The sequence below is a fragment of the Oryctolagus cuniculus genome, chromosome 20 (genome assembly GCF_964237555.1).
Source record: "Oryctolagus cuniculus chromosome 20, mOryCun1.1, whole genome shotgun sequence".
NCBI classification, from domain to species: Eukaryota; Metazoa; Chordata; class Mammalia; order Lagomorpha; family Leporidae; genus Oryctolagus; species Oryctolagus cuniculus.
In genome coordinates, this window is record NC_091451.1 from 4,906,335 (window position 1) to 4,919,805 (window position 13,471).

The 13,471-nt window shown below is 35.8% G+C and overlaps 1 protein-coding gene and 1 long non-coding RNA gene across 2 annotated transcripts in view; both read right to left on the reverse strand.

The window, feature by feature from the left end:
• Positions 1 to 7,331, reverse strand: part of LOC138847302 (uncharacterized) — a 93,560-nt gene extending 86,229 nt beyond the window's left edge. Inside the window, exons 1-2 of the long non-coding RNA XR_011385064.1 lie at positions 6,907 to 7,331; positions 4,645 to 4,706 (exon numbers count right to left, since the gene is read on the reverse strand). This is a non-coding gene — a long non-coding RNA (uncharacterized lncRNA). The remainder of the gene's footprint in view (positions 1 to 4,644; positions 4,707 to 6,906) is intronic.
• LOC127489508 (uncharacterized) overlaps positions 1 to 13,471 on the reverse strand; it is a 708,234-nt gene that overhangs the window by 419,424 nt on the left and 275,339 nt on the right. The window lies entirely within an intron of this gene.

Sequence of the window (13,471 nt, forward strand, 5' to 3'; positions counted from 1 at the left end):
GATGGTATAAGCTACTGCTATGAAGTGATAATCATCATGAGATCATAAAAGCCATAGTTATAATCATATTCCAATATTGTGATGTCACTAATACACATTTTGATGTTATAAACCAATTATTGTGTTGCCATAATGCATTTTAAATAATATTGTGATGATATAATAAGATACCATGCTTTTATAGACCTATATCATCATGTAATAATTGTGATCTGGTAAAAAGCCTTGTGATGTCATAATCTATGGGGATGGGATAAAACAGCATTGTTATGTGATGTCATAATCAATTGTAAACGCATAAAAACCTCTGTGAGATCATGAACCACAACTATAATGAAATAATTGATTGTGAATTCACAAACCACTATTATGATGCAAAATCAATTATATGAAAAAATCATGTCCTATACCAATACTCTGATGCCATGAAAGTACCATAATAATGTCATAAGTTAACCATTGTGCTGTCATAATAAATTATGGAATCCCACTATTGTGTCAACATAAATCAGTCATTCTGATATGATCAACTGTGATAAAGAACAACATTGTGCTGTCCTAAAACAGCCATTATGATGTTATAATGAATTGTGACATCACAAAGACCATTGAGAGGTCAAAATCAATTGTGATGACAAAATAAAATTGTGTGTCATAACTTACCACTTGAAAAGGTTTATTTATTTACTCATTTATTTGAAAGGTAGAGTTAGAGTGACAGAGAAAGAGAAATCCTCCATCTACTGGTTCTCTCCCCAAATGGCCACAAAAACTGGGTCTATGCCAGGCTAAAGCCAGAAGCCAGGAAATTCTTTCAGGTCTCTCACGTGGTTGCAGGGGCCCAAGGACTTCAGCCATCATCCACTGATTCTCCTTGCACAATAGCAGGGAGCTGGATTGGAACTGGAGCATCTAAGACTCAAACCAGTGCCCATATGGGATGCCAGAACTGCAGGAAGTGGAATAACTTGCTGCACTGCAGCACTGGTCCCAAACTTGGGTTATGTCCAAAAAACCTTGTGTTGTCATAAAGAAGTGGGATGTCATAAGCAACTCCTGTGATACCATAAACATTGTGACATAAAACTATAAACTATATTGTGACAAAAATCCATATGACATCCATTTTGATGTCATAAACCAAGTGTAGGGTGTTATAAAAATCACTGTGAAGTTATATGGCATTGTAAGTGTCATAATCAATTATATCATAAAAACCATTGTGAAATCATAAATCTACCATTGTGATGTAATAATAAACTGGGGTGTCATAAAGCAGTATTGTCATAATTGATTGTGACTTCAATAATTCATCACAATAATTAAATTGCGATGTCATATGCCAACTTTTTGATGACATAAATCTATGATTGTGATATCATATTTAATTTTGATGTTATAACAATTATTGTGAGGTCACAGCCAGTATTTATGCCACATGATCCACCATTTCTGTTATATATGTATGATTTTGATGCAACAATCATAAACTTATTAAAATTGTGATGCATATACACATTGTGATATCATTTATAATGATTTAATAATCTACCATCATATGTCATAGTGCATTTGATGTCATAATACCATTGCTTAATCAATTGTGATTTAATGAACCAACATTATGATTTTAAAATGAATTCAGCAATCATAAAGATAATAAGTCAAAAATCTAGTGCAGGGTCATAAAAATCCATTGCAATGTCATAAAGCTACAACTGTTATGTAATCAATTGTAATATAAAAATCTTTGTGATATAATCAGTCCTGATGTGGTAAACCACAATTGTCACATCATAAACCTAACATAGTAATATACTCATTTATGAAATCACAAAACATTTTGACATCATAATCCAATTGTGATGCCATAATCAGTCAAGTTTAGAAACTTGTGATATCATAGGCCAGCGACGCGGCTCAACAGGCTAATCCTCTGCCTAGCAGCGCTGGCACACCGGGTTCTAGTCCTGGTTGCCCCTCTTCCATGCCAGCTCTCTGCTGTGGCCTGGGAGTGCAGTGGAGGATGGCCCAAGTGCTTGGGCCCTGCACCCCATGGGAGACCAGGAGAAGCACCTGGCTCCTGCCTTCGGATCAGCGCAGTGGCCGGCCGCAGTGCGCCAGAGTGCTGCGGCCATTGGAGGGTGAACCAATGGCCAAGGAAGACCTTTCTCTCTGTCTCTCTCTCTCTCACTATCCACTCTGCCTGTCAAAAAAAAAAAAAAACTTGTGATATCATAAAGCAATAATGTACATTATGACTCATTGATAATGTGCAAAAACACTGTACTATCAGAAACCTACCATTTATATTACAGTAATTTGTGAAGCCCTCAAAACTTATGGCTTCATACACATAACATTGTGATGTCATAATCGATTGTAATGCCATATGCTACCACTGTGTTATCAAAAACCATCATGGCAATGTTCCAATGGATAGTGATGTCATAAACCACCATTATGATTTAAATTGTGATCTCATAAAGCCATTGTGATTTCCTAAAGCAATATTTGATGCCATACACAAACAATTGTGATGTCATAATCCAACTGTTGTGATATCATAATTGTAAAGTTCTAAATCTATTGTGACATCATACACCTATCATTGTGCCATCAGACATATTGTTCTGATATCATAATTGTAGCATCACAAAATGAATTTAAAATGAGTTACTATTTTGAAGATATTACAAGCATAAATCTACTGTAATGTCATAATCAATTGTGATGTATTAAACACCCATGTGAAGTCAATATAAATTTTGTGATATGAGGTCAATATCAATATCGTGATTCGCAAAAACCATTGTGATGTCATAAATCCATATTGGGATGCTGTAACCCCACAATGTTATAGCATAACCCAACCATAATCAACTCTGATTTCATAAACCTATCATTGTAATGTCACAATCATGATGTCATAAGCTACCATTTTGATGTAAAAAGCCATTGTGATGTTTTAAGCCTTCTATTGTGATATCAAAAACCAACCATTGAGTTTCCATAATCAATTGTGATGTCATAAAATGACCATAGAACCACCATTATGATGTCATAAACCGACTACTGTGATGTCATATGTAAACTAGCATAGACATTATTTTAATATTATACTCAATTCTGATGTCATAAAATGAATTTCGAAGTGAAAATATATTGTGATGTCATAAAGTTACCATTGTTATAATCAATTGTGATTGTTGAAAAAAACCTGATGATTTCTTAATCAACTGGGAAAAATTCATTATCAATTGTTATGTCATAGAATATCATTATGATGTTTTCATAAATTGCGATGTCACAGAAACCATAAAAACCATCATGCTGTAATAAAGCTACCATTGATGTGTCACAATTAATTGTAATTTTGTAAACCTTGTAATGTTATAATTAATAATCCACCACTGTGATGTACTAAACCTACCATTTAATGTCACAATCAACTATGAAGTTATAAAACAATTGTAATATCAGAAGTTGAATTTTATGACATCATAATCAATTGAACTGTCATAAAATACCATTATAATTAATTGTGATATAAAATCTATTGTGATGTCATAAACCAGTATTTTACATAAAAATCTATGGTCATGTTACGAACCTACCATTATTTTGTCATAATCAATGGTGATGTCACAAAAATCATGTCATAATCAACTCAAATATTATAAGCCACCATTATTATATCATAGACCTATAACTGTGAGTCATAAACAATTCCAAACCATTGTGAGGTAAACCTACCATTTTGAAATACTAATGAATTGTGATGTCATAACCACTATTGTTATTTCATAGACTATTATATGTGATATCATATTCCATACAAAGCCATTGTAACTTATAAACCAACTGCTCTGATGTCATAATCAATTATGAAGTGTCATGATCAAATGTAATTTCATAAACTACCTTTGTGATATCATGAACACTGTGATGCCATGAACGTTGTGATATCATAAATCATCACAGTGTTGTAATAATTGTGAGGTTATGAAAATAATTGTCATATACCCAAATCCTGATGCTATAAATGTACCATTTTTGTCATTAAACAACCATTACATTGCCATAATTGATTTTGAAGTCCTAAAATGTTTTGATATCATGAACAAGAATGTGATGTCATAATCATATGTGGTGTTATACCACCATGTTGTCATAAATCCATATTGAACTATCACACTCAATGTTGAAGTGATAAAACAATTGTGATTAGCCAGCCATTGTGTTGTTATAATCACTAGAGATGACATAAACCATCATTGTGATGCCATTAGCTTCCATTGTGACATAATAAAACTGCCATTGTGATGTCATAATACATGCTGGCCATGGAAGCCTTCCCCAGAATGGTCAGACTGCAAAAATTGACATGATTCCTCCACCGCCACGGCTGCCCCCTCCTGCCCTGCACCCCTTACCCTTGCTCCCTGCCAGACCTGTAACCGGGTGGGTCTGAGTGGAAACCTTACGTAAATGCCTTCCATGGACATCCGGCCCTGTGGCCTAAAGGGCTCCCAGGGCAGACTTACTCCCCACAAAACTTGAAGCTGGGGAAGCTGCAGCTACACATCCCACAAAGTGCTGGCACTTAACACCCATCACCTGGAAGGCTGTTGACCAACTCACCCAGGGTGCCCTCCCATCTTCCGGCGGTGTTGTGATTTGGAGTGTCCATTCTTGCCCAGGACCTGGTGAGAGGTAAAAAGACCTTTTTTCACTGTCACCCAATATTCCATGGTGATGGCATAAAAACTCGTTATGATGTAATCAACTGGGAGTGATAAACCATTGTTGTTGTATCAGAAACCAACCATTGTGGTGTAATAATCAATTGTGGAGTCACAAAAAACACTGTGATGTCATAAATAACCATTTTGCAGTATCATAATCAATTGTAATGCCATAAACCATTATGATGTCATAAACCTACTCTTCTGATTTCATATAAATTGTGGTGTCAAAAACTATGATGTTATACAAATCTTAAAATATTGTGGCAAAATAAAGCTACCATTGTGATAGTATGATCAATTGTGATGTCATAAAAACTTTGTGATATTATAAAGCTACCATTGACATGTCATAATTGTGACATTACCATTGACATGTCACAATAAATCATGATGTAAAAGTTCTTGTGATTACATAATCAACTGGGATGTGATAATTCACCATTGTTATATCATAAAGCTAACATTGTGATATAAAACTTCTGATGTGGTAAACCACCATTGTGATGTCATAATAAATTGTGATGTAGTGAAAACCATTGTGATACCATAAACGAATATTATAAACCAAAAATTGTCATATCATAAACTACATTGTGATGTCATGACCAACTGTGAAGTCATAAAAATTATTGTCATGCCATAAACTTGTAAAAATCAGTTGTAAAGTTATAAACCATTATCATTGTATAATCAATTGTGATGTCATCAAAAGCATTATGATGACATATGCCAATATTGTGATAACATATACATGAAATTGTGATTTCACAAACCAACCATTGTATTCTCACTATGAACTTTTGTCATGAAAACCATTGTGACATCAGAAACCTATCATTGTGTCTCATAATCAATAGCAATATCACAATATGTCCTAAACTATCATTGTTGTATCATAATTCATTGTGATATTGTCAAAACCATTGTGATGTCATTATCAATTGGAATGTGAAAAGCTTCCCCCGTGATATCATAAACCTCAGGTTAATTTACTATGTTACCAGGAGAAGAATGTCATTTTTGGGTAATTGTAAATATATGTTTTATAAAGCATAGAAAAAGTTATGTATCAGAAAACTTGAGTGTAAATCATACATAAAATAGCATACAATTTTGAAGACTTTGGGTATTCTGTATCTTTCAATCAAAACCTGTAGTGAATTTTTCATAGAAAGAACACATGTTAGTTACCATAGAACAGGTAAACATATAATTGTTTTCTTTTGGAGACTGTCTTATTTCACAAAATATAATGGTTTCCAGTTGCATACATTTAGTTGTGAAAGACAGGATTTCAGGTTTTTATTGCTGAGTAATATTCCATAGTATACACATACCACATTTTCTCTATGCAATCATCAAATGATGGGCATCTGGGCTGATTCCATATCTTAGTTATTGTAAATTGAACTGCAATAAATGTGGGATACAGGTAACTCTTTCACATGCTGATTTCATTTTATTTGGATATTTTCCCAGGAGTGACAAGACTGGATCATATGGTAGATCTTCAGCTTTCTGAGGAATTTTCTTACTGTATTCCACAATGGCTGTTCTAGTTTACATTTCCACCAACACTGGACTCGCTAATATTTTCTCCACATGCTCACCAGTATTTATTGATTTGTAATTTCTTTCTTGCTAATAATAACTTAAATTTGGGGCAGTCTAGGACTCATTTTCCTTTTCAATACACCAAAAGAATTGGGGTTCTAAGGAAAAAATAAGTTCATACATGAAGAAATTGGAAACAAAACAAAATATAGGAGGTGTATTAGTGTCATCTAAACTCAACCATGGAAGAATTGACAGTATTCTACCAAAGTTTCTGAAGGCTTTTCACTTTGATGAATAGATTTTCCTTTCCCTTATATAGCAAGTATTTTTCCTTCTTTCATAAAACCAATAGTGACATTTCTTAAAAATAAAAGCAATTGATGAAGTAATTCTGTAAAATTTATTAATGTTAAGTAACCTTTCAGAATTTATTTATACACAAAGAGAAACAAGCACTTTTAATATTGCCATATTCTTCATGATTGTACAGAAACTGATATACTGTGCAAAAGATTCTGGATTTACTTATAATCCATCCCAGTCACTATAGATGAAATGTTCTGCTTTGCTAAAAACTCACTGAGAATGTTTTACTTACATAGCATGTAGCTTCCTGAAGCCCTCCACTTTTCTTCTTACTCCAAGTCCCAATCAATGTAGAAACATAGCTGTGGAATTATTCTTTTGCTGTGTTCTTGGAAGAACAAGGAGGTAATAGGGAAAGACAGCTGTACAGCAAAGACCAAGAATATCCAAGGGAGGTCAGGAAAGTCAGCTGAGACTACCAATATCTATGCTGCATGCTCTGTCCTTTAATATATTTTTATTTTCTTGCACAAAAAGAGATCAGGGCTACTGCTGTCTTTTGATAATTAATGAGATACATAGTGCTGAAGAAAAGTGACTTATAAGACACCAGAGCTGACACAGAATCCCAGCATACACAAATGACAAAAAATGTATAACTTGCTTCTTGTTTCCTGAAATAGCAATGAAGTAGAACAAATAGGAAATTAGAAAATAAAAAAAATAGAAATCTCATGCCAGATTAAGGAAATTTGAACTTCTTTTTTTCTAGAAGGAACAATTAAATATATATAAATGTAGGAAGACAGAATTGTTTTTTTAGAAATCAGAAGGGAGAAAGCACATTAAACACTACTGTGACACCATCCAGAAAAAAATGAAAAACTGTTATTTCAACTAGCACAGTGACAGTGAGAATAAAAAGATGGGGGAAATAAGACCAACAGAGTTAAGATGCACCAGTTGTGACAGCGGACAGAATTTGAGTGTAAAGAAAAGGTATGTGATTAACAGTAACACTGAATAGAGAAATTTCTAAACATTTGGGAAAAATCATTTCCTGTATAAAAACAATGAGAAGACTTTCAAAAACTGTAAGTATCCACACCTTCAGACCTGTACATTTTATAGATGCTTAGAATAACCTTGGAAGTTTTTACTCAGAAACGTGGCTGAATTTCAGTAAAGGAAGTGAGAATTGGGACTTGGAATAGTTTTCAATTCAGGTCTTCCACTCCCTTCCTCCAAAGTATAAGTTTGGATTTCCCTAAACCAAAACCCCAAACCAAAAATCTCCACAGTCCAAAACTTGCTTAGTGCTCACCACAAGAGGAAACTCCTACACCTGACCTCATGTAAGTTATTATGGTCAGAATGTTTGCACACTGGGGCCTGTGCTGTGGTGCAGTGGGTTAAGGCTTCAGGCTGCAGAGCTGGCATCCCATAAGGGCATGGGTTTGAGTCCCTGCTGCTCCACCTCTGATCCAGCTGCCTGCTATTGTGCCTGGGAGAACAGAGGAAGATGGCCTATTTTCTTTGGCCCCTGCAGCCACATGGGAGACCCAGAAGAATCTCCTGGCTCCTGGCTCTGGATAGGTTCAGCTCTGGTTATTGTGGCCATTTGGGGAATCAACCAGCAGATGAATCTTCTCTCTTTCCCCCTCTCTGTCTTTTCTCTCTAACTCTTTTTTTTAAATAAATATTTAAGAAAGTAAAATGCTGACATACTAAAAAATATGGTATAAATTATGTTCACTCTATGAATAAGTGAATACCTCTTGAAATTTGAGTCCTATCACCAAGATTTCTCCTCAATTCTAAGAATATTCCAAAATCTCCCCATATTAGTCCCAAGCCATTTCCATAAGGGACAGACTAATTCTATTGAAAACCAACAATTCCATTCTCACATAAAAATGAGCACCTGGACCAAGTGTGCAGGAATGTTTTTTTTAATTTTTTTAACTTTTATTTAATAAATATAAATTTCCAAAGTACAGTTTATGGATTGCAATGGCTCCCCCCCCATAATTTCCCTCCCACTCGCACCCCTCCCATATCCTGATCCCTCTCCAATTCCATACACATCAAGATTCATTTTCAATTCTCTTTATATACAGAAGATTGATTTAGTATATATTAAGTAAAGATTTCATTAGTTTCCACCCACACAGAAATACAAGATGTAAAATACTGTTTCAGTACTAGTTATAGCATTACTTCACATTGTACAACACATTAAGGACAGATCCTACATGAGGAGTAAGTGCACGGTCGGGGTGCCGGATTCTGTCCCGGTTGGCCCTCTTCCAGGCCAGCTCTCTGCTGTGGCCAGGGAGTGCAGTGGAGGATGGCCCAAGAGTTTGGGTCCTGCACTCCATGGGAGACTAGGAGAGGCACCTGGCTCCTGCCATTGAATCAGCGCGGTGCGCCGGTCTCAGCGGCCATTGGAGGGTGAACCAACAGCAAAAGAAAGGCTTTTCTCTCTGTCTCTCTCTCTCACTGTCCACTCTGCCCATCAAAAAAAAAAAAAAACTAACTAAGAAGAAATGAGTCATAAGGATGTAGCCATAATCCAACAGAATTAGTCTTTTTCTAGGAAGACAGCAGAGAGTGTGTGTGTCTGTTCTGTTTTCACACATTCGTGGAAGAAATGTCATTTGAGGTTGTAACAAGAAAGATCTGTGTGCAAGCCAGTAAAAGACCCGTTACCATAGACTGACTACCAAAACCATTAGAAAATAAACTTCTGTTTTCTAATCCACTTAGTCTATGATAATTTTGTTTTGAAAAGCTAAGAAGAAGACTACACAAATGCCTACAGAGGGCTCTTATTAAAGTTCTAAACCATTCCTATGTTTGCAAATCGATCAATGTGATACACCACATTAACAAACTGCAGATGAAAAAACATATGATTATCTCAATAGATGCAAGAGAAAGCATTTGATAAAATACAACACACTTTCATGATGAAAACTCTAAGCAAATTGGGTATAGAAGGAACATTCCTCAATATAATCAAAGCAATTTATGAAAAACCCACAGCCAACATCCTATTGAATGGGGAAAAGTTGGAAGCATTTCCACTGAGATCTGGTACCAGACAGGGATGCCCACTCTCACCACTGCTATTCAATATAGTTCTGGAAGTTTTAGCCAGAGCCATCAGGCAAGAAAAAGAAATGAAAGGGATAGAAATTGGGAAGGAAGAACTCAAACTATCCCTCTTGGCAGATGAGATGATTCTTTATTTAGGGGACCCAAAGAACTCTACAAAGAGAGTATTGGAACTCATAGAAGAGTTTGGCAAAGTAGCAGGATATAAAATAAAAAAAATGTGCAAAAATCAACAGCCTTTGTATACACAGGCAATGCCACGGCTGAGAAAGAACTTCTAAGAGCAATCCCATTCACAACAGCTGCAAAAATAATCAAACAATTTGTAATTCACTTACCGCATGGAGTCATACATCTCTACAATGAAAATTACAAAACCTTAAAGAAAGAAATAGAAGAGGATACCAAAAAATAAAAAAATCTTCCATGCTCATGGATTGGGAGAATCAACATCATCAAATTGTCCATTCTCCCCAAAAGCAATTTATAGATTCAATGTAACATCAATCAAAATACCAAAGACATTGTTCTCAGATCTGGAAAAATGATGCTGAAATTCATATGGAGGCAAAGGGGACCTTGAATAGCTAAAGCAATAATGTACAACAAAAACATAGCCAGAGGCATCACAATACCTGATTTCAAGACATACTACAGGGCAGTTGTTATCAAAACAGGATGGTACTGGTACAGAAACAGATGGATAGACCAATGGAAACTATGCAACAGATAAAGGGTTAATAACCAGAATCTACAAAGAGATCAAGAAACTCCACAAAAACAAAAGAAACAACACACTTAAGAGGTGGGCCAAGGACCTCAATAGACATTTTTCAAAACATGAAATCCAAATGGCCAACAGACACATGAAAAAATGTTCAGGATCACTAGCATTCAGGGAAATGCAAATCAAAACCACAATGAGGTTTCACCTCACCCCTGTTAGAATGGCTCACATTCAGAAATCTACCAACAATAGATGCTGGAGAGGATGTGGGGAAAAAGGGACAATAACCCACTGTTGGTGGGAATGCAAACTGGTTAAGCCACTGTGGAAGTCAGTCTGGAGATTCCTCAGAAACCTGAATATAACCTTTCCATACCACCCAGCAATCCCACTCCTTGGAATTTACCCAAAGGAAATGAAATTGGCAAACAAAAAAGCTGTCTGCACCATAATGCTTATTGCAGCTCAATGCACAATAGCTAAGACCTGGAATCAACCTAAATGCCCATCAACAGTAGACTGGATAAAGAAATTAAGGGACATGTACTCCATAGAATACTATACAGTAGAAAAAAAATGAAATCCAGTCATTTGCCACAAAATGGAAGAATCAGGAAAACATCATGCTGAGTGAAATAAGCTAGTTCCAAAGGGACAAATACCATATGTTCTCTCTGATCAGTGACAACTAACCGAGCACGAAAAAGGAAACCTGTTGTAGTGAAATGGACAATATGAGAAACATTGACTTGATCAGCCCTTTTCCTGCCTGTTGAGGAAGAACTAACTATTTTATTCCTTTTAGTATTTTTTATTCTACTTAATACCATTGGTTGAACTCTTTAATTAACACACAATTATTCTTAGGTGTTTAAATTTAACTGAAAAGTGATCCCTGTTAAATATAAGAGAGAGAATAAGAGAGGGAGGAGATGTACAGTTAGGTACATGCTCAATCAGACTTGCCCCAAATGGTAGAGTTAGAAATGTGCCAGGGTATTCCAATTCAATCCCATCAAAGTGGCCTGTACCAATGCCATCTCACTAGTCAAAGTGATCAATTTCAGTTCACAATTAATCATAATAATAGGATTAGGATTCAAAGGGATCACCAAAACAAGACTAGTGTCTGCTAATACTAACTAATAGAATCAAAACGGGAGAGAACAATCCTACATGGGAAGCGGGATATACAGCAGACTCATAGAATGACAGATGTCCTAAACAGCACTCTGGCCTCAGAATCAGCCCTTAAGGCATTCGGATCTGGCTGAAGAGCCCATGAGAGTGTTTTAGGCATGGGAAGCCAAGACACTCTGGCAAAAAAATAAATAAATAAATAAATAAATAAATAACACAAAACCTAAATGAAAGATCTCTGTGAGTGAGATCCCAGTGGAAAGAATGGGGACATCAAAGAAGGAGGTACCTTTCTCTGAAGGGAGGAGAGAACTTCCAATTTAACTATGAACTTGTCTAAATAGGATCAGAGTCGGCGAACTCAAAAGGCTTCCATAGCCTTGGCAACTCATGACAAGAGCCTAGGGAGATTACTGACGCCATAAACAAGAGTGTCAATTTGTTAAGTCAACAACAGGAGTCACTGTGCACTTACTCCCCATGCAGGATCTCTGTCCTTAATGTGTTGTCCAATGTGAATTAATGCTATAACTAGTACTCAAACAGTACTTTATACTTTGTGTTTCTGTGTGGCTGCAAACTGTTGAAATTGTTACTTAATATATACTAAATTGATATTTTGTATATACAGATAATTGAAAATGAATATTGATATGAAGGGTATGGGAGAGGGAGTGGTAGATGGGAGGGTTTTGAGAGGGAGGGAAATTATGGTGGGGGGGAAATCCACTGTTATCCATAAGCTGTACTTTGGAAATTTATATTTGTTAAATAAAAGTTTAAAAAAAGAAACTAAGAATGAGAACTGCTAAAGAAACCTGAAGGAAGATGATGGTACTGATGGTTGATGAACAAGGATATTATGGTAATTGATCAGACTGATAGAGTACTCATTTGTGAGATAAACATAGGCTAGTTGATTTGAATGAATGTTAAATTTATAGCACAAATTTATTGAAAAACATAAATCTAAGCACCCAAGAAACAAAACAGCCTACAAGTGAGATACAGTCAAAGAGATCCACATTTAGACAAATTGTAAGCAAGCTGATAACATATTAAGAAAGAAGTAGAATCTTGAAAACACAAAGACAATATTGACCCTAATAAAATTATGACCTGGCTTTTCATCCCAAACCATGGAGGCTAGAAAGCAACTGATGACATATTCATAATAGTGAAAGGAAAAGACAGGCAATCAAGAATTCTACATCCAGCAAGATTATCTTTCAGAATGTATAAATTGACATTCTATTTTATATTTTATTAAATTCAAACAAATCTCTTGTATTTCATATATAGAGATTTAGGAACATAGTGACACTTCCCACCCTATCACCCCTCCTGCCCACACTCCCAGCCTTTCTTCTCCTTCCTCTCCTAATCCATCTCTCAATTTTTACAATTATCTACTTTCAGTTTACTTTATATTCATAAGATTAACCCTACTCTAAGAGTTCAAGAAATAGTAAGGAGAAAAAACAAACACTGCTTCTCAACAGTAGAGACAAGGGCTTTAGACAATCATTTTTATCTTTAACAAAATTGAGAGATTTTTCATTAGTAAACTAAATAAAAGCACAAGTGAACAATACATAGACAAACAGTATCAATGTATTTTTTTTCACTATAACACCTTTTTTTCATTTACATAAAGATAACTAGTCTGGGGCCGGTGCTGTCACAGAGGGGGTTAAGCCTGCAGTGTCACCATCCTATATGGGCACCAGTTTGAGTCTTGGCTGCTCCTCTTCTGATCCAGCTCTCTGCTATGGCCTGGGAAAGCAGTAGAAGATGTCCCAGGTACTAGGGTCCCTGCATATGCATGGGAGACCTGCAAGTAGCTCCTGGCTCCTGGTTTCAGATCAGC